General features: G+C 52.0%; 1 long non-coding RNA gene across 3 annotated transcripts; it reads left to right on the forward strand.

Annotated features, from left to right (window-relative positions):
• Positions 1-2,693: 2,693 nt before the first annotated feature.
• LOC142476868 (uncharacterized) lies at positions 2,694-18,743 on the forward strand. Of its 3 annotated transcripts, none has more exons than XR_012792020.1 (3): positions 3,207-3,528; positions 7,354-8,070; positions 18,715-18,743. It is a non-coding gene; the product is annotated as an uncharacterized LOC142476868 (long non-coding RNA). The 3 variants fall into 3 exon arrangements; XR_012792019.1 differs by lacking the exon at positions 18,715-18,743 and adding an exon at positions 18,425-18,563; XR_012792018.1 differs by lacking the exon at positions 18,715-18,743 and having other exon boundaries at positions 2,694-3,528; positions 7,354-8,211.
• The last annotated feature ends 1,171 nt before the right edge of the window (positions 18,744-19,914 follow it).

A 19,914-nucleotide genomic window follows, 5' to 3' on the forward strand; every position in this document is an offset into this window, starting at 1 on the left:
ACTCCAGAAAGGAGAATAACAGCAGCACTTCCAACAAAGAGGGACAAGTGCCTATCTGGGTGCCCCCTTCACATCCCCCCCCCTGCACCTCACATCACCCCCCCCCTTGCACATCAACCCCCTGTTCCCTTGCACATCACCCCCCCTTGAACATCAACCCCCCCTTGCACATCAACCACCCCCCTTCCCTTGCATATCACCCCCCTTGCACATCAACCCCCCCTTGCACATCAACCACCCCCCTTCCCTTGCATATCACCCCCCTTGCACATCAACCCCCCTTCCCTTGCACATCAACCCCCCCCTTGCACATCAACCCCCCCCTTGCACATCAACCCCCCTTCCCTTGCACATCATCCCCCCTTGCACATCAACCACCCCCCTTCCCTTGCACATCAACCCCTCCTTCCACATCAACCCCCCTTGCACATCAACCACCCCCCTTCCCTTGCACATCAACCCCCCCTTCCACATGAACCCCCCTTCCCTTGCACATCAACCCCCTCTTCCCTTGCACATCAACCACCCCCCTTGCACATCAACCCCCCCTTCCCTTGCACATCAACCCCCCTTGCACATCAACCCCCCCCCCTTGCACATCACCCCCCCCTTCCCTTTCACATCAACCCCCCCTTCCCTTTCACATCAACCCCCCCTTGAACATCAACCCCCCCTTGCACATCAACCACCCCCCTTCCCTTGCATATCACCCCCCTTGCACATCAACCCCCCCCCTTGCACATCACCCCCCCTTGCACATCAACCCCCCTTGAACATCAACCCCCCTTGCACATCAACCACCCCCCTTCCCTTGCATATCACCCCCCTTGCACATCACCCCCTTGCACATCAACCACCCCCCTTCCCTTGCACATCAACCCCTCCTTCCACATCAACCCCCCTTGCACATCAACCACCCCCCTTCCCTTGCACATCAACTCCTCCTTCCACATCAACCCCCCTTGACACATCAACCACCCCCCTTCCACATCAACCCCCCTTCCCTTGCACATCAACCCCCTCTTCCCTTGCACATCACCACCCCCCTTGCACATCAACCGCCCCATCCCTTGCACATCAACCCCCCCTTCCCTTGCACATCACCCCTCCTTCCACATCAACCCCCCCTTGCACATCAACCACCCCCCTTCCCTTGCACATCAACCCCCCCTTCCACATCAACCCCCTTCCCTTGCACATCAACCCCCTCTTCCCTTGCACATCAACCACCCCCCCCTTGCACATCAACCGCCCTTCCCTTGCACATCAACCCCCCTTGCACATCAACCCCCCTTCCCTTGCACATCAACCACCCCCCCTTGCACATCAACCACCCCCCTTCCCTTGCATATCACCCCCCCTTGCACATCAACCCCCCCTTCCCTTGCACATCAACCCCCCTTCCCTTGCACATCAACCCCCCCCTTGCACATCAACCCCCCTTCCCTTGCACATCATCCCCCCTTGCACATCAACCACCCCCCTTCCCTTGCACATCAACCCCTCCTTCCACATCAACCCCCCTTGCACATCAACCACCCCCCTTCCCTTGCACATCAACCCCCCCTTCCACATGAACCCCCCTTCCCTTGCACATCAACCCCCTCTTCCCTTGCACATCAACCACCCCCCTTGCACATCAACCCCCCCTTCCCTTGCACATCAACCCCCCTTGCACATCAACCCCCCCCCCCTTGCACATCAACCCCCCCTTCCCTTTCACATCAACCCCCCCTTCCCTTTCACATCAACCCCCCCTTGAACATCAACCCCCCCTTGCACATCAACCACCCCCCTTCCCTTGCATATCACCCCCCTTGCACATCAACCCCCCCTTGCACATCACCCCCCCCTTGCACATCACCCCCCCTTGCACATCAACCCCCCTTGCACATCAACCACCCCCCTTCCCTTGCATATCACCCCCCTTGCACATCACCCCCCTTGCACATCAACCACCCCCCTTCCCTTGCACATCAACCCCTCCTTCCACATCAACCCCCCTTGCACATCAACCACCCCCCTTCCTTGCACATCAACTCCTCCTTCCACATCAACCCCCCCTTGCACATCAACCCCCCTTCCCTTGCACATCAACCCCCTCTTCCCTTGCACATCAACCCCCTCTTCCCTTGCACATCAACCGCCCCTTCCCTTGCACATCAACCCCCCCTTGCACATCAACCCCCCCTTCCCTTGCACATCACCCCCCCTTGCACATCAACCCCTCCTTTCACATCAACCCCCCCTTGCACATCAACCACCCCCCTTCCCTTGCACATCAACCCCCCCTTCCACATCAACCCCCCTTCCCTTGCACATCAACCACCCCCCCCTTGCACATCAACCGCCCCTTCCCTTGCACATCAACCCCCCCTTGCACATCAACCCCCCTTCCCTTGCACATCAACCACCCCCCCCTTGCACATCAACCCCCCCTTCCCTTGCACACCACCCCCCCCTTGCACATCAACCACCCCCCTTCCCTTGCACATCAACCCCCCCTTGCACATCAACCACCCCCCTTCCCTTGCACATCAACCCCCTCTTCCCTTGCACATCAACCACCCCCCCTTGCACATCAACCCCCCCCTTTCCTTGCACATCAACCCCCCCATGCACATCAACCCCCCCCCCCTTCCCTTGCACATCAACCCCCTATTCCCTTGCACATCAACCCCCCCCCTTGCACATCAAACCCCCCCCGCCGACAGTCCCAGCCCTTAGATGGGAGGCAAGTCTGAAAGCCCCGGTGGCGCAGATAGCCGTAGACCGCTCCGCCTATAGCCGCTAGCTCTTATCTTCTTTATTGGTGCCCAGCGGCCATTTTGTAGGATCGGCCGCGTGTGTTAGGAGGTACTGGGAGCTCGGTGGTCCCGCAATGTCACTGCCTTTTTCGACACTCACTTTTATTCTGCTCCCGTGGTGTTTGCCTCCTCGTCCCCCGACCCAACCCAAGGGTGGTCCGGCAGGGGGGCACGAATAGCCCGCGATCGCAAGTGTAGCCAGGTCCCCTGTCAGGGCTCAGAGCCCCTTCAGGTACTCACAGGGCAGTCAGCCCCCAGGGTGCACAGGGACAGCGTCACAGGACCCAAAGGAGCCAATAGGGCGGCAGCATGTCCCTGCAGGGAGATTGATACATTTCGCGGGCTGGCAGTTGGTGACAGTTGGTGACCGGAGCAGCTAAGGGAAGGAGGTAGGGTGCAGGAGTCAGTGACTCCCTGCACTAGGCCAGCATCCCCCAGGCCCCAGATAGCCCTGAGTCACCAGTAGCTGAGTGCTATAGGGACAGGCCCTAGGTTAGGGACCCTGCCCCATTAGCTGTTTGATAGTTGGGGACACAGCGGACGCTGCGTTTCCTGCGGAGAGACTTGGGTTCAAGTCTCCGCCATTAAAGAGAGCTGGACTATCTTCAGGGTGGGATCGCCCCTGACGGATCACCACGCGGGTGGATCCTGGATGTCGTGTGGGAGCTCGTCTGATCCTTTGTGAAGCCATTGCAGGCCCGAGCACTGGAGCGCTCGGCAGGTAACCAGTAACAACAAGTGCACCAACAGAGTCCTCACACGGGACTAGTGGCTGCGCAGTCACACACATCCATATCATTTAAAGGGACATATTGTGTGGGGTCACTGGACACGGGGTGGGATCACCCGGTGGGAGGAGGCCCGAGCAAATAATTATTTATTATTTTGTCCGAATTTGGGCTGGTATTACTCAGTCAAATGTATATCTTAGGAGCTTCAGACAAACCCGACTATCCCTGTCAGGCTCCAAACCGCGCCCCTGCACTCTTTCTTAAATCTGTCTCAGCGTCTCCCCTCCTGAAACCCCTCTCCTGGCTTCCTGTCACATCCCGCATCTCACACTCAATTCCCCTCCTCACTTTTAAAGCTTTACACTCCTCTGCCCCTCCTCACATCTCAGCCCTATTTTCTTCCTATGCACCATCCTGACTCTTGCGTTGTACCCCCTTTGTATCTAAAGCCCTCTCCCGCCTTAACCCTTTCTCACTGACTGCCCCACACTCTGGGATGACCTTTAAGAGCCACCTTAAGGCGCACCGGCTTAAAGAAGCATATGAGTAGCCCCGTGGCTAATACTATACACACGATACATGAAGCTCGGCCCCCTGCAGACGCACTTACCAGAACGCCCTCCTACTGTCTCTGTACATTCTTCCTAACAATTAGATTGTAAGCTCTTCGGAGCAGGGACTCTTCCGAAATGTAACTTTTTGTCTGAAGCACTTATTCCCATGATCTGTTATTTGTATGTAGCCCCCTGTAAGCAGAACGGGCTACTTATCCTTCTATAGGGTGACCAGGTGTCCCGGTTTAGCTGGGACAGTCCCGTTTTTTTAACCCCTGTCCCGTTTTTTTAACCTCTGTCCCGGTTTTTTAGTCTCTGCCCGGCTGCCCTGCATGCTGTAAAATGTTCCGGTTTTTGTGGTTGTTCCGCTTTTGACCATCAGAGCAGGGGGGGCAGCAGAGAGCAGACAAAGCATGGAGGAGAGCAGGGGCCGGGACTAAACTGCGGAGCCTAGCAGTGAGACCCGGAAGTGTCAGTGAGAACTTCCGGTGTCTGCTGCCAGGGCTCAATATGGCTTCCCCCACCCATGCAGGTATGGTCCAGAATGGGGGACACAAACACACTCACACAATGGGGGGGGGGGGCGGGGGGAGAGAGACAGAGAGAGGCACAGCATGGGGAGAGGCAGAGAGAGAGAGAGAGACAGAGAGAGTGGCACAAGCACAGCATGGAGAGAGACAGAGAGAGGCACAGGCACAGGATGGGGAGAGACAGTGTGGGGAGAGAAGCACAGCATCGGGAGAGGGGCACAGCATGGGAAGAGGGGCACAGAGTGGGGGGGGAGAGAGAGACACAAAGAATGGGGGGAGAGAGACAGAGAATGGAGGAGAGACAGAGAAAGGAGGGGAGAGAGAGAGACAGAGAATAGGGAGAGAGAGACAAAGAATGGGGGAGAGAGAGACAGACAGAGAATGGAGGGGAGAGAGAGACAAGAATAGGGGGTGGAGGGAGAGAGCATGGAGGGTAGAAAGAGAGAATGGGGGAGGAGAGAGAGAGAATGGGGGGACAGAGAGCCGAGAATGGGGGGGGAGAGAGAGCCGAGAATGGGGGGGGAGAGAGAGCTGAGAATGGGGGGGAGAGAGAATGGGAGAGAGAGATGGAATGGGGGGAAGGGAGGGGGGACAGAATGGGAAGAGAGCATGGGGGGAGGAGAGAGAGAGAGAATGGGGGAGGAGAGAGAGAATGGGGGGTTTCACAGAATTGGAGAAGACACAGAGAATGGGGGAGAGAGACAGAATGGAGGGGAGAGAGAGAGACAGAGAATGGGGGAGGGGAGAGAGACAGAGAATGGGGGGGGAGAGAGAGAGACAGAGAATGGGGGGAGAGAGAGAGAGACAGACAGAGAATGGGGGGAGAGAGAGAGAGACAGACAGAGAATGGGGGGAGAGAGTGAGACAGACAGAGAATGGGGGGGAGAGAGACAGAGAATGGGGGAGAGGAGAGGGAGGGAGAGAATGGGGGAGAGGAGAGGGAGGGAGAGAATGGGGGAGAGGGAGAGAAAGCGAGAGAATGGGGGGGGAGACACAGAGAATGGGGGAAGACACAGAGAATGGAGGGGAGAGATAGACAGACAGAGAATGGGAGGGGAGAGAGAGACAGAGAATGGGGGGGGGGGGAAAGGCACAGAGAATGGGGTAGAGAGAGAGACACAGAGAATGGGGGGGAGAGAGACAGAAAATGGGGGGGAGAGAGAGAGACAGAGTATGAGAGGGAGGGGAGAGGGGAGGAGAGAGAAAGGAGAGGGGGGAGAGAGCGAGAGAATGTGGGGGGAAGAGAGAGAGGGGAAGAGAGAGAGAGGGGTGAGAGAGGGGAGGAGAGAGAATGGGGGGAGAGAGAGAGAATGGGGGGAGAGAGAGAGAATGAGGGGAGGGAGAGAGAATGGGGGGGAGAGAGAGAGAGAATGAGGGGGGGAAAGGCACAGAGAATGGGGTAGAGAGAGAGACACAGAGAATGGGGGGGAGAGAGAGAGAACAGAAAATGGAGGAGAGACACAGAATGAGAGGGAGAGAGGGAGGGGAGAGGAGAGGAGAGAGAAAGGAGAGGGGGGAGAGAGCGAGAGAATGTGGGGGGGAGAGAGGGGTGAGAGAGAGGGGAGGAGAGAGAATGGGGGGAGAGAGAGAATGGGGGGGGAGAGAGAGAGAATGAGGGGAGGGAGAGAGAATGGGGGGAGAGAGAGAGCGAATGAGGGGCGGGAGAGAGAGAGAGAATGGGGGTAGAGAGAGAGTGGGGGGAGGGGGGCGAGAGACAGGGAAGTGTGGAATGAGAATGTAGGGGTGGGGAGAACGAGAATAGAGGAATATGGGGGGAGGGAGAGAGAAAGGGGTGTGTGTGAGAGAAGGGGGGACAGAGCGGGGTAGAGACAAAGGAGAAAGGGCGCAGTTGGTGATATCATTTGTTTTATAAAAAATTTTTATAATGTGTCCCGGTTTTTACTTTTGTAAATCTGGTCACCCTATCCTTCTACTACTGGAGTAAGCCCTGGTAAGGGCAGGCGCCAGTAGTGACCATGGGTTTTTCCCCCTCACCAAGCCCCGCCTCTGTGATAGAGGCAGGCCCCTGGCTCTGTGCAGGCCTAGACAGAGAGGAGGTCCTGCTGACATCATAGGGGGCGGGGCTGTGTCTATTTAGTGGGCTGTCCTGTGGGTGTGTGGGAGAGAGGTCTGAGTGCAGCTCGGGAAGAATACTATTTAATAAGAATAGATATGACACGGCCTTCTCCTGCCGGCTCCTCTTAGTTTTATTTCCCCTTCTGTTATCCATATTCTGTATGTCCGGCTACAGGAAGGGTCAGGAGACAGGGAGGACAGAGGCAGGAGAAACCCACCTGGCTCCGGCCTTGCTTGTCCCTACTAATACAAACATACAACCCTTCACTCAATAACATAGCCCTAATCCCATGTGACAAGGAGGGGTAGGACAGGCACTGCTATCCTTCCTCTGCCATATAGGATGGGATCCCCCCCCCCCCCCCCCATGCTGTGACTCCTGTATGGGATGATACACTGGGCGAGATGCTGCAGGAGAGGAGGAAGCAATCAGAGGTCTCTCCCCCTCCCCCTGGGTATCACTGCAGCTTTCTGCCTGTCTGGGAGTCACAGCTCGCAACTATCGTCTGTGCAAGTCTGTATAGTAAAGATGGAGAGATGACCACGTGTCTGGATAATAGTTATTTTGCCCATTACTGCACTGTATGTGTTTGGTGGGGTGGGGGGAGCTGTATTGATGTAAATGTAGGCCATGTTTTTGTTTTTTTAAATACAGGATTGGTACAGCAGGCCAGCGGGGACCCACGGGGACAACCCAAGGACCCCCAGACTCCCACAGGGACCACCTGAGGACCCACGAAGGACACCTGCGGGGAAGAACTGGTGGCCCCACAGCTGTGGGGGCCCCAGGCACCCACAGGGCCACCCGAGGGCCCCCCAGACACCCGTGGGAACCACCCGAGGGCCTGACTGAAAAGCTGTAGGCTTTTTTGGCGATAAGCTGGTGATAAGTGTCTTATCGCTGCTTACTGCATGAGGGCAAAATTGAAGCGTTTCATTCCGTTAGGAACTTTATCAAAGTAAAGATAAAGTTCCTAACGGAATGAAACGCGTCAGAGAAGGTGAATCTCTGTGATCTCCAGCACCAAGATTTGAATAAATATTGATTTTAATTCATCTATGGCTGAGTTCCTTCGTTTGCAGTGACCGCCGAAGTTTTCTTCAATTTTGCTGATTCTACCCTCACGGCTGGGGCGCGCTAAGGATCCCCTGCACTACGGAGCAGACGCCACGATACCCCCTCCCCTTGCAGTCACGGGGTTAGCCGGCATTCGTGATGCGTCCTGTGTAATCTTCCCGGACTCACCAGGCTGGCGACGGCGATGACGTCATTCGGAGGCGCCGCACACGTGGAGTAATGCCGGGAGTTCAACGGAGCAAGCAGTGAAGACACCAGGCGGGTTAAGGGCAGCAGGCATCGGTTGGCTTATACGTGAGTACAGGAGAGGAGTTTCTAAACAAAGCTTCTCATCCTGTCTCCTTACGAACCCCTGCACAACGGCCCCCCCCCCCTAAGGTTTATAAGTCTGCATAATTGTTGCTTCAATTATATATTCAACGCTTCATATATTGATTGCAGTGGGATCACTTTCTTTCTTTTTTCCACCAAGTTTCAAAGTATACCAAGGTGCAGCATTTGACCCATATCTACATATACACTTTTTAGAGCACCGAACATCATGGGGTTTACTCCCCTTATTCTATATACTGCATGAGGGCCTTAGGGAGTATTTGTTCCTATAAAGCAGGGGTGGGGAACGTCCGGCCCGCGAAAATCATTTGGTCCGGCCCCCGGGAAGCAAGCCTGCAAGAATGGTTTAAACAAAAAAAACTCCCCCTCTCCTGATTGGCTGCCCGTGCTGTCACTCTGCCAAGATTTGTTTTTTGGCCCACCTATTCATACATGGAGCAAGTGTAGGGTGCAAGCCGGGCCTCCCCTTCCCTCAGCACTGCCCCCCTCCCTTCTCTCCTCCAGTAATGCCGGGCCTCCCCTTCCCTCAGCACTGCCCCCCTCCCTTCTCTCCTCCAGTAATGCCGGGCCTCCCCTTCCCTCAGCACTGCCCCCCTCCCTTCTCTCCTCCAGTAATGCCGGGCCTCCCCTTCCCTCAGCACTGCCCCCCTCCCTTCTCTCCTCCAGTAATGCCGGGCCTCCCCTTCCCTCAGCACTGCCCCCCTCCCTTCTCTCCTCCAGTAATGCCGGGCCTCCCCTTCCCTCAGCACTGCCCCCCTCCCTTCTCTCCTCCAGTATTGCCGGGCCTCCTCTTCCCTCAGCACCGCCCCCTCCCTTCTCTCCTCCAGTAATGCCGGGCCTCCCCTTCCCTCAGCACTGCCCCCCTCCCTTCTCTCCTCCAGTAATGCCGGGCCTCCCCTTCCTCAGCACCGCCCCCCTCCCTTCTCTCCTCCAGTAATGCCGGGCCTCCCCTTCCCTCAGCACTGCACCTCTCCCTTCTCTCCTCCAGTAATGCCGGGCCTCCCCTTCCCTCAGCACTGCCCCCCTCCCTTCTCTCCTCCAGTAATGCCGGGCCTCCCCTTCCCTCAGCACTGCCCCCCTCCCTTCTCTCCCCCAGTAATGCCGGGCCTCCCCTTCCCTCAGCACTGCCCCCCTCCCTTCTCTCCTCCAGTAATGCCGGGCCCTCCCCTTCCCTCAGCACTGCCCCCTCCCTTCTCTCCTCCAGTAATGCCGGGCCTCCCCTTCCCTCGGCACTGCCCCCCTCCCTTCTCTCCTCCAGTAATGCTGGGCCCTCCACTTCCCTCAGCACTGCCCCCCTCCCTTCTCTCCTCCAGTAATGCCGGGCCTCCCCTTCCCTCAGCACTGCCCCCCTCCCTTCTCTCCTCCAGTAATACCGGGCCTCCCCTTCCCTCAGCACTGCCCCCCTCCCTTCTCTCCTCCAGTAATGCCGGGCCTCCCCTTCCCTCAGCACTGCCCCCCTCCCTTCTCTCCTCCAGTAATGCCGGGCTCCTTAGGCTCCGCCCCTGTGTCCCTCCCTTTAGGCTCCGCCCCTGCCAGTCTCATCTGCACTGGCTACCTATGCAGCTCCAGCAGCCCATCCACGGGCCCCAGGTAACCCACATGCCCCCTTATAGCCCCTCCCAAACACCTTACCCACCCCAAGGGGGAAAGGCCTTATTTTTGAGTGTGTTTGCAGAGGTGGGCTTATTGTGTGTGTGTCACTGTGTGTCACTGTGTGTGTGTCACTGCGTGTGTGTGTGTGTGTGTCACTGTCTGTGTGTGTGTGTCTCACTGTCTCTGTGTGTCTCACTGTCTCTGTGTGTGTGTGTGTGTCACTGTCACTGTGTGTGTCACTGTGTGTGTGTGTCACTATCTGTGTGTGGCAGCAGCCGCCTGAGGTGATGAAGGACCTGAGTATCACCAGAGCGGCTCAGGTAAGCAGCGCTCCGGGGGGGACAGGGTATAAGAGGAGTGGGGCTTGGGGGATGGGGGGGGAGGGGGTATAAGAGGCTTGGGGGATAGAAGAACGAGTCTGCGGAGGGAGAAACACCTCACTACCGTCTCTCCTCCTCCCCACACCGGGCAGCAGCTGCGGAGGAGAGCACCTGCTCCGCAGTGCCGCAGTGTAAGAGGAGAGGGAGCTATGCAGGGCCCTGACAGGGGAAGGGCAGGAGGGCCATGGGACACCACAAGGCCTGATGCCTAATCCCAGCATCATTGGTCTCCTTGACTTCAATACATGTTGTATGATTAACTTTTGCAGACACCACCCCCCCCAATGATCTGTGCCCCATAAAATGACTCAGTGTGATCTAAGCTGTCAGACCGTCCCTCATGCATCTCAAATTGCCACTTCTTGCAGCTGATTGTCATTCTTGTTTAGAGAGTGTCTGAAAGTGAGTGAGAGAGTGTGTATGAGTGAGAGGGTCTGAGAGTGTGTGATTTCCCACCCCCCCTGCTCCGATTTGTGTGTGTGAGAGAATACAGACACCAACCCACAATCAGTCATACAGTAGTCACCCACCACCCAAGTGTCAGTCAGTCACCCAAGTGTCAATCAGTCAGTCACCCAAGTGTCAGTCAGTCAGTCACACAAGTGTCAGTCAGTCACCCAAGTGTCAGTCAGTCACCCAAGTGTCAGTCAATCAGTCACACAAGTGTCAGTCAGTCAGTCAGTCAGTCACACAAGTGTCAGTCAGTCAGTCAGTCACCCAAGTGTCAGTCAGTCAGTCAGCCACACAAGTGTCAGTCAGTCACCCAAGTGGCAGTCAGTCAGTCACACAAGTGTCAGTCAGTCAGTCAGTCACCCAAGTGTCAGTCAGTCAGTCACACAAGTGTCAGTCAGTCACACAAGTGCCAGTCAATCAGTCACCCAAGTGTCAGTCAGTCAGTCACACAAGTGTCAGTCAGTCAGTCACACAAGTGTCAGTCAGTCAGTCACTCGTGTCAGTCAGTCAGTCACCCAAGTGTCAGTCAGTCAGTCACCCAAGTGTCAGTCAGTCTGTCAGTCAGTCACACAAGTGCCAGTCAGTCACACAAGTGTCAGTCAGTCAGTCACACAAGTGTCAGTCAGTCAGTCATCCAAACCTGGAAAACCAGTTGCGAGTTGCAACATCATCAATACCAGCTAACATCACACGCCTCACCAAAGAGAAGCAGTTCCAGTTAATTGAATGTTTGACCAAATATAGCAGGCTAATTTTTAAGTTGATCATTTTGTATGGCCCGCGAATGATGTTATAAATATCCAAATGGCCCTTGGCAGAAAAAAGGTTCCCCACCCCTGCTATAAAGTACACCAAGTTTGGCATAGGATTTGGATGTCAGGGTATCAATGTGCAACCCAAATGTTAAATGGGAGTTGAACTATATGCCCAGATATTTCAAACCAGTAACAGGGGCTAGGATGGTATTAGAGTTGGTTTTTATCTGAAGCTCTGTCATTGGAAGCGTTAGCAATTTAGCTCTGGTCCCAAATACCATTGTTACAGTCTTGTCAGTGTTTAAAATCAGTTTGTTTTAGGAAATCCAGTTTCAAGTCTCAAAAAATCAGATTGAAGTACGTGTTCAAGGTCAGAGAGGCGAGGGCTGCGTGCATATAGGATAAGATCTAAGGCCTCTCACAATAACCCGTTAGGAATATTAATTCCTCATCTATCCGACATAAGTATAAAATATAGTCTACCAAGACCCCTAATACAGAGTTACCCACCTTATACGGGAGCAGCTGCCAGACGAGTATAGTAAATGTATCTTATTTCTTTTACCACTGGAGGGCAGCGTGGAGTTACACGGAGTGGCGCCCGTAAGGACGACGTGCCAGTTAGGCGGAAGGAGAAGTGCACACACTTTTATGTGAAACTGATATATTTGGGGAGGGATTTAGTAGTCTGAGTAAGAAAATTAACCATTTAAATATGCACAGATTTAATCCCACTTTTGGAAATTAGGGATGTTGCCTAAAAGTTTGAGAATGCATAAAGTGCCACCCATGGGCTTTAATGAAGCAGCATTTGTGGGCTAAAGGGAACAGCATTCTGTATAAAGGTATTTTGGACTCGATATAAATAATTGATGCCAAAAACTAATATTACACTGGCGACACACTTTATTCGAGCTCGGCTAGTCCCACGAATTCGGGTATACCCGGGTGTATTGAGGTTTGTGACTGTTTTCTGCCCGAGTGCATTGAGGTATTTTCCAAGCAGGGATTGAAGCATTTTATTCCCGCTGGCTGCAATACTGCACAGTATATATATATATATATACTGCATTACAATTCATGAATTTATGCCATCTGGTAGACACGCGAAGCATTGCAGCCTATTAAATCCTAATCATTATCATTTAACAGATCAGCCGCCCGTCAGCCAGGCATGAACCCAGGCTGGGAAGGCAAACGCAACGGGGCTTGTCAGAGGTGAGGAGCGGCGTATTCCAGGTATCTGCCAGGTACATACTGGGTATTTGCTCGAATAAAGTGTGTCGGTGCAGTAAGTAAATTGAGAATGGAAAAATATTCAACACAAACGTACAGAATGTGATATTCTGAGAGATCTGACAGATGTTATCAAATCCCACAATGAATATATAAAAAATGTCTGTATAGAACGAGTCAAACAAGAATATGCCAATAAAACGTTTAATTGGGAGATACAGGGGCCACAATTCAGGTCATTTAGCTGAAAGAAGAGAAGCCGGTCAGCCAGTAGAGCAGGTCAGCCGGTCAGCCAGAAGAGCAGGTCAGCCGTTCAGCCAGTAGAGCAGGTCAGCCGGTAGAGCAGGTCAGCCGGTCAGCTCTGAGATCAGCATTACTTATATCCCCTAAACGTTGTCCCCTGCATGTAATGCTCCAACACAGCCTACACTGCATATACTGTACCTGAGATACTTAACCCTTTCTTTTCGCTCGACTCTAATCTGAATGATTTGCTAATTGGTTTGTAATTAGAGAGATATTTGTAGCAGAATCCCATGTATGTTCTTTTTACCTTTTTAGATACCGTTTTGTGTAATAAAAGATATGAGATCAGAGGGGCTTCCTGTTTGCACTCGTGTTTTGGCAGAAGTGTATATGTGACCCTATAAATCTCCCTCACACCCGGGCTTGGCAGCGTGACACTAGTGCAGCGTCCTGGGGAAGAATCACTGAGCTGTTAGCAATAGATACAACGGACAGAAAAGACACTACACATAGGTTTGATTAAAGAGAGTATTTTATTTAAATAATTAATCTCTTTGCTGGGAGGGGCCTGCAGCACATTGCGGAGCGATATAGTAACACGCAGAGCAATGCACTGCAGGCCCCTCCGGCAGCGAAGGGGTGAAGACCAATGCAGGGTGTATAAAGATCTCACTGATAATTCATGCACAAAGGGCAGTTTGTTGCTGTGATCCAGAGGAAGGCGAAACATAACCCCTGCTGTGCAATGGGGGAAAAAAATTCCTTCCTGACCCCATTAAATGGCGATCGGATGGTCCCTGGATCACTGCGCAGTGAGATCAGATGGAGCAGCACAGATCAGCGTTGTTATACACAGGGGCACACTCAGTATATAGAGATGCGGGTGATGGGGCCCTTGTGCCCCTGTGTATAACTCACCTGCTCCCCCATCCCCCTGCATATCTATCCCATTCGCCCCTTTTCCTCCCGCATACCTCGCAGGGCCGGCCGTCCATTAGGCGGTCGCCTAGCGCGCAGAGGTCCTAGGGGCGCATTAATAATCATTATTATTTTTTCCTCTTATTATTTCTAATTTATTTATCTTTTTTTTAAAATTATTCTTTTTTTTATCCAGTATTTTGGCGCCCTTTTATTTTTATTTTGTGTCGCGCTGGGGTGCGGTCGCACCCCCTGCAGCCCCGATAGCTACGCCACTGTTTATTTTATTATTTTATTTATCTTATTATTTTTTATACAACTGGGGCACAAATTTTAAGTTTCGCCTCGGGCGCATGAAACCCGTGCTCCGGCCCTGCTCCTTGTTCTCTCTCTCCCTCTCACGCCCAATATCCCTATCTCCCTCTACTACCTGCCCCTCCCGCAGCCTTCCTGATCTTATCTGCCTCTCCTGCGGTCAAACCAACTTCTCAGGGCCCCTAGAAAACCCCTGTATCTACGCCCTGGCTCCTCTGCTACCTGCTCCTGGCTTCTTCTCCGCCTAAAAAAGGTGAAGCAGCAGATCTGTCCGCACCTCTCGTATTCTCCTACCTGCTCCCGGGGTCTTCTCCGCCTAAAAAAGGTGAAGCAGCAGATCCGGCCACACCTGTCGTATGCTCCATGGTCATCGTACACCACGTCTGCGTCATCGGCCGCCTTGTAGCCCACCTCATTGTTCCACTTGACGCCCGCTTTGTCGTATGCCTCGTCGTCCGCCTCGTAGCCCGCCTCGTCGTCTGGTGGCACAAAGGGCACCACCTTCGTGCGTGTCCTGATCTGCAGGAGACATGAAGTGTTTGTAACCAGGGACAGTGATACTCTGTATCGCAAGAGCTCCTGTGCCACTTATACCCCATCCCCAATACCACGTTATACCGCCCTCCACAGGGCAAATACCCGTTATACCCACCTCCCCAGGCCCAGTACCCAGTTATACAACCCTCCCAAGGCCCAGTACCCGTTATACCCACCTCACCAGGCCCAGTAGCCATTATATACCCCTCCCCAGAAGGTCATGTTTCTATTTATCAAAAATACATTGAGTTACCTCTGGTTTTCAGGCATGTCCTGGGGGAGTTATCACAGAGACACAGAAACGTCGCTGAGTTTGGTGAGTAACTCCCTTAACCTCTCAGCAGTTGAATTCCCCATTAGGCGCTTAGCACGTTAAAAACAAGCGTTGCTATTTCTCTGCATGAAGTTGCAGGTAATTGGAAGAGTTACACAGTGACGGCTATTTCATCACTCACCTTCTTCCCCCGAAACGGTCTTTTCTGTCTTATTTCCGGCTTCACATCGGATATCCATATCCATTCTTGGCCTCTGATCTGTATGCAGGACAATGCTTTAAGACAGGGTTGCACAACCTTTTCCCCCTGCTCCCCCCTCCACCTTCCCCACCTTGTCTCCGACGTTCTGATGTAACGACGTCATGTGATATCACGTTGCTATGGCAATGCTATATCATGTGACGCCACGTTGCTGTCGCCAGAAGCCGCCGGAGACAAGGAAAGGGAACTTACAGAGGCCTTGCGCGCGATCTCCGGCATTTAATTTAAATGCTGTGGGGAAGAGCGAGGGGCCTCTGTAAGCGCCGAGCCCCTCCTCCCAAGAAAATGTCGTGCCCCTCGATTTGCGCACCCCTGCTTTAAGAGATATTCTGGGACCCTCCAACTCCTCCATCGGACCCTTCCTCATATTGACTGACCTTGCAGTGCTCTGCACTGACTTGCACTGACCTGCTATGGTGCCTCTCAAAATACCATGCTAACTCATTCTGAACATACATGTGTCCTTTCTACATGTTACTCAGCTTGTATGGGCCACAGACAGCTTTCCCGGGGTCCAGGACTAGTTTCCACCGGAGACACTCACCCATGGGTCGGCGACTTTGCGAGAACCCACCCCCCCCCCCCCCAACCTGTTTTCTCTTGCACTGCCATAGACAACAACATTTCGGCCTGCTGGTCTTTCTCAGGTAAAGTGGCTAAACCCACTAAATCCAGCAAAGAAAGGCCAGCAGCCGAAACATTGTAGTCTGTGGCACAATAAATTATCTTTTTTTATTCAAATCCGTGTGCCCTTTCCCATCAATCATATTGTATCCATTGGACGAAATGCCGGTCTTCCCTGAGACTAAGGGGCACCGGTAAAAGTATCACTACTTATTGTTTTTTTTTGGGTTTGCAGCAAATCCCCATCATTTTTGCGTTCTCTTGCTCTGCCCCAATCTGACACACCACCTTGCTCTCTCACCCCCCTCTTAGACTCCCCCGTCACCCTTTCCTTCCTCAAAGGTTGTCCTTTAATCAGATCTTACCCAAATTGTCTCCATCTCCCTTGGAAATGTTCTGTCTTTAAGCTGTGCGGCTCCTCTTGATCCGAACTTTCTTAGCTTTAGGTTTCGGCTCCGAGGGTCTAAAAAATAAGCGACTCCGAAAAGATGTGAAATATGCGCACGGGTCCTAATGGGGCACTGAGGGGGAGACTTAAATACTAGTAAATATAATCTACTGTGCTAACAAATATAATCTATTAACTAACAAATATAACTTATTAAACTAAGAAATATAATTTATTAAACTAACAAATATAACTTATTAAACTAAGAAATATAACTTATTCAACTAAGAAATATAATTTATTAAACTTAGAAATATAATCTATTAAACTAAATAAATATCTATTCAACTAAATAAATATCTATTCAACTAAATAAATATAATCTATTTAAAAACAATACAATAAAAAGCTGGAGAAAAGATACGTCAACCAAGCCACAGATGTGATGCCAATGAGCGTTGAACTCCTTGCAGATCCACCGTCAGCTGGTTGTGGCAGAAAGTGGTGACATACAGTAGAACAGAGTGGTTGAGCTGTAACCACGGCAGTCAGGTCAGAAATCAACACAATATTTTTGAAATTTAGAATGAGAATGTTCAGTATGTCACATTCTGGGCTCAGACTCTGAGCCCTGTCACATGTCAGCAGCTTGTGATAATAGAAGGTATCCATATACTGGGATGTGATAAGCTACATGAAGGTCATTTTATACTGGGTCCCATAACCTGCTTTATATGAAGTATCATTTTACACTAATTAGTAGAGATGTTACATTTTGAAAAATAGCACTTCTGGCGGCATTGTTCATTTTCTCTACAAATGATAAATGAAAAAGTTGGATAAAACGTTATATGTGTGTGTGAGCGCGCAATATATATAGAGGTATCAGTACCGTGTTAGCCGAGCTTCAATAATCAAAAAATAAATACAGAGGCGGCACATTTTATTTGAGTGCGGCTAGCTCCGCAAGCCTTGGGATGCCCCGGCATGCTAGCCGCACTCCCTCGGCGATGACGCGCGGTCACGCGTCATCGGGAGCCTGCGCCCCCTGTACGCGCGTCCAGGGCTCCCCGAGGGAGCCCTGGTGTCCCGCGATGTGGGGGACGGCGGCAGGGGGTTCCGGGAGACCCGGCGGACCCGGCGAGCGGAGGGAGAAAGCCCCGATCGGAGGGCGCTCCTCCGTGGCTTCGGCGCGCGCCAGGCACATCCCGGCGCGCGCCTGGTTACTGCTGCGGCCGAGACCGGGCAAATGCTCAAATAAACTCGGCCGCAGCAGTAGATGATACCGTTCTGTGGCTAACGAAATGCTTTTATTTGTGCGAGCTTTCGAGATACACTGATCTCTTCTTCCGGCGATGTTACAATGAATGAAGCAAGCAAAAGGTATACTTAAAAACAGTGTCTCTTGGAATGTTATCTGTGCTGGTCCTTCCCCCGGTGTGGATGTGTTTTATGCCTAGAGGTGTCAAAAGGTTCCTGAAAGCAAGTGATGAAAGAGTGTGTATGTGTATCAGTGTGAATGAAAATGAATGGAGAGCCCACAGTATATACAGTGCTTTACAAAAGGTGTGTGTGGAGTGGGAGTGGATATAAATGGTGTGGGTGGGTGTGGAAATGTGAGAGTTTGTAGCACAACTAAAAGTGTGTGTGGATACTTTGTGGTCCTTTTTTGTGTATAGGGATGGAAAAACAGTATTTGTATGTGTAAGAGACAGCTGTGTGTGCATACATATAGCACAGTATGTTAAATTACGCCGCGGGGTCATGTGACGTCACCCTCGTCAAATGCCGCTGCAGGTCACGTGACGCCGCATCAAGGTAGGGGGGGGGGGCACGAGCACCAGCAGAGGGAAGGCAGGGGGGCGAGCTGCAAAAGTTTATGCTCCCCTGGTATAACCAATAAATAATATAGCTGATATAGCAATTTGGTTGTGGCTAGAGAGAGATTATAATGGCAGTGACAATTAGTGGTCAGAATTAATAACAGTGCAATTACTAAAAAGTAGCTGTAATAAAATAATAATAAACACTATGCCTAAACACAATAAAAGTCCAGAAACCTAGCTCTAATAGCTATGTTATAACTCAATCATAAAAGGATCCAATTCGGGCGTCCTCTGGACCCCTGGCATCTCTCTTCAGGGAAACAACCACCTCCTCGATAGATACCTAAACAAAAAAAAGAAGAGAAAGCGCCCGCTCCATGTGTAAATTCGGTTTAACAATTTCATTTCCTGGACAAGATAAAAATAGCAAACTCACAAACGCCCGTTTCGTAAAAGCATTGTGTGAGACAGGCTCGTGCTCCGTGGTAATCCGGTGGTCAATCCGCAGCTCCAGACTTTGGACGATGACCGGGAAACTCGATAGGCTGCGCCCCTCGCAGTGTGGTCCTCCAGCAATCTGTGGTATGTTGTGGTTCCACTGTAAATCCGGCGTCTCGTCTTGGTCGCGTACCAACTTCCCTTCCGGCATCAGGACGTATAGTGTGGCAATAGCAACGAGAAGAAAGTACTGAGGTGGGGTTGGATCCCCCTCGGTTATTTCTTGTTTTATTAATAAATAATTTACTATATTTTAATCTCTGGTGCGCATTGTGTGCATTTTTCTTCTTGTCTGCACAGTGCTTCAGATGCTGCATCTGAAAAAATGCCGGTGGATCGGGATGTGAGGTAGGGAAGTGACGTCCGCGCCGGAACGTTATTGCCACGCCTCCAAATATTTATTGCCACGCCCCCAATCGCACCCGCTGCATACCCTGCAAAGCCATAAAAAAGCTCAGGCTTCAGCAAGTGTATTGCAGCGTGTGTGCCTTCCCTCCGTCTGAAATACTATAGACGCAGCCTTATCGACGCTTACTAAATAGGCCCGTGTCTCTCTCTCTCTCTCTCTCTCTCTCTGTGTCTCTGTCTCTCTCTGTGTGTCTCTGTCTCTCACTGTGTGTCTCTCTGTGTCTCTGTCTCTCTCTGTGTGTCTCTGTCTCTCTCTGTGTGTCTCTGTCTCTCTCTGTGTGTCTCTGTGTGTCTCTGTCTCTCTGTGTGTCTCTCTGTGTCTCTCTCTCTCTCTGTGTGTCTCTGTCTCTCTCTGTGTGTCTCTGTCTCTCTCTGTCTCTCTGTCTCTCTGTGTCTCTGTCTCTCTCTGTGTGTCTCTGTTTCTCTCTGTGTGTCTCTGTTTCTCTCTGTGTGTCTCTGTTTCTCTCTGTGTGTCTCTGTTTCTCTCTGTGTGTCTCTGTTTCTCTCTGTGTGTCTCTGTGTGTGTCTCTGTATCTCTGTCTCTCTCTGTGTCTCTGTGTGTGTCTCTGTGTCTCTCAAATCAAATCAGCTTGATTGGCATGTCAAAAGAACATTTCAGTATTGCCAAAGCGTGAGTAATAGGGGGTGTGGGACAATGATTACACGAATACTAGGGGGTACGGTATAATGGTTATACAGTATATTACTTTTGTCTCTCTCTCTCTCTCTCTCTGTGTCTGTCTCTCTCTCTCTGTGTCTCTCTCTCCCCATGTCCCTCTCTCTGTTTCTCTCTCATTCTCTGTCTCTCTCTCTCTGTGTCTCTCTCTCATTCTCTGTCTCTCTCTCTCATTCTCTGTCTCTCTCTCATTCTCTGTCTCTCTCTCATTCTCTGTCTCTCTCTCATTCTCTGTCTCTCTCTCATTCTCTGTCTCTCTCTCATTCTCTGTCTCTCTCTCATTCTCTGTCTCTCTCTCTCATCCCTGTATGATAGGTATGTTCCAACTCTACTTTTTGCTCTTCTTTTCCGTTTGAGAGGAGGGAGTCCCTCACCTCTTCAGCCACACACCAGGAACGCTGGATTGCTTTCAGACG

This window comes from Ascaphus truei, unplaced genomic scaffold (genome assembly GCF_040206685.1).
Source record: "Ascaphus truei isolate aAscTru1 unplaced genomic scaffold, aAscTru1.hap1 HAP1_SCAFFOLD_1775, whole genome shotgun sequence".
NCBI lineage: Eukaryota > Metazoa > Chordata > Amphibia > Anura > Ascaphidae > Ascaphus > Ascaphus truei.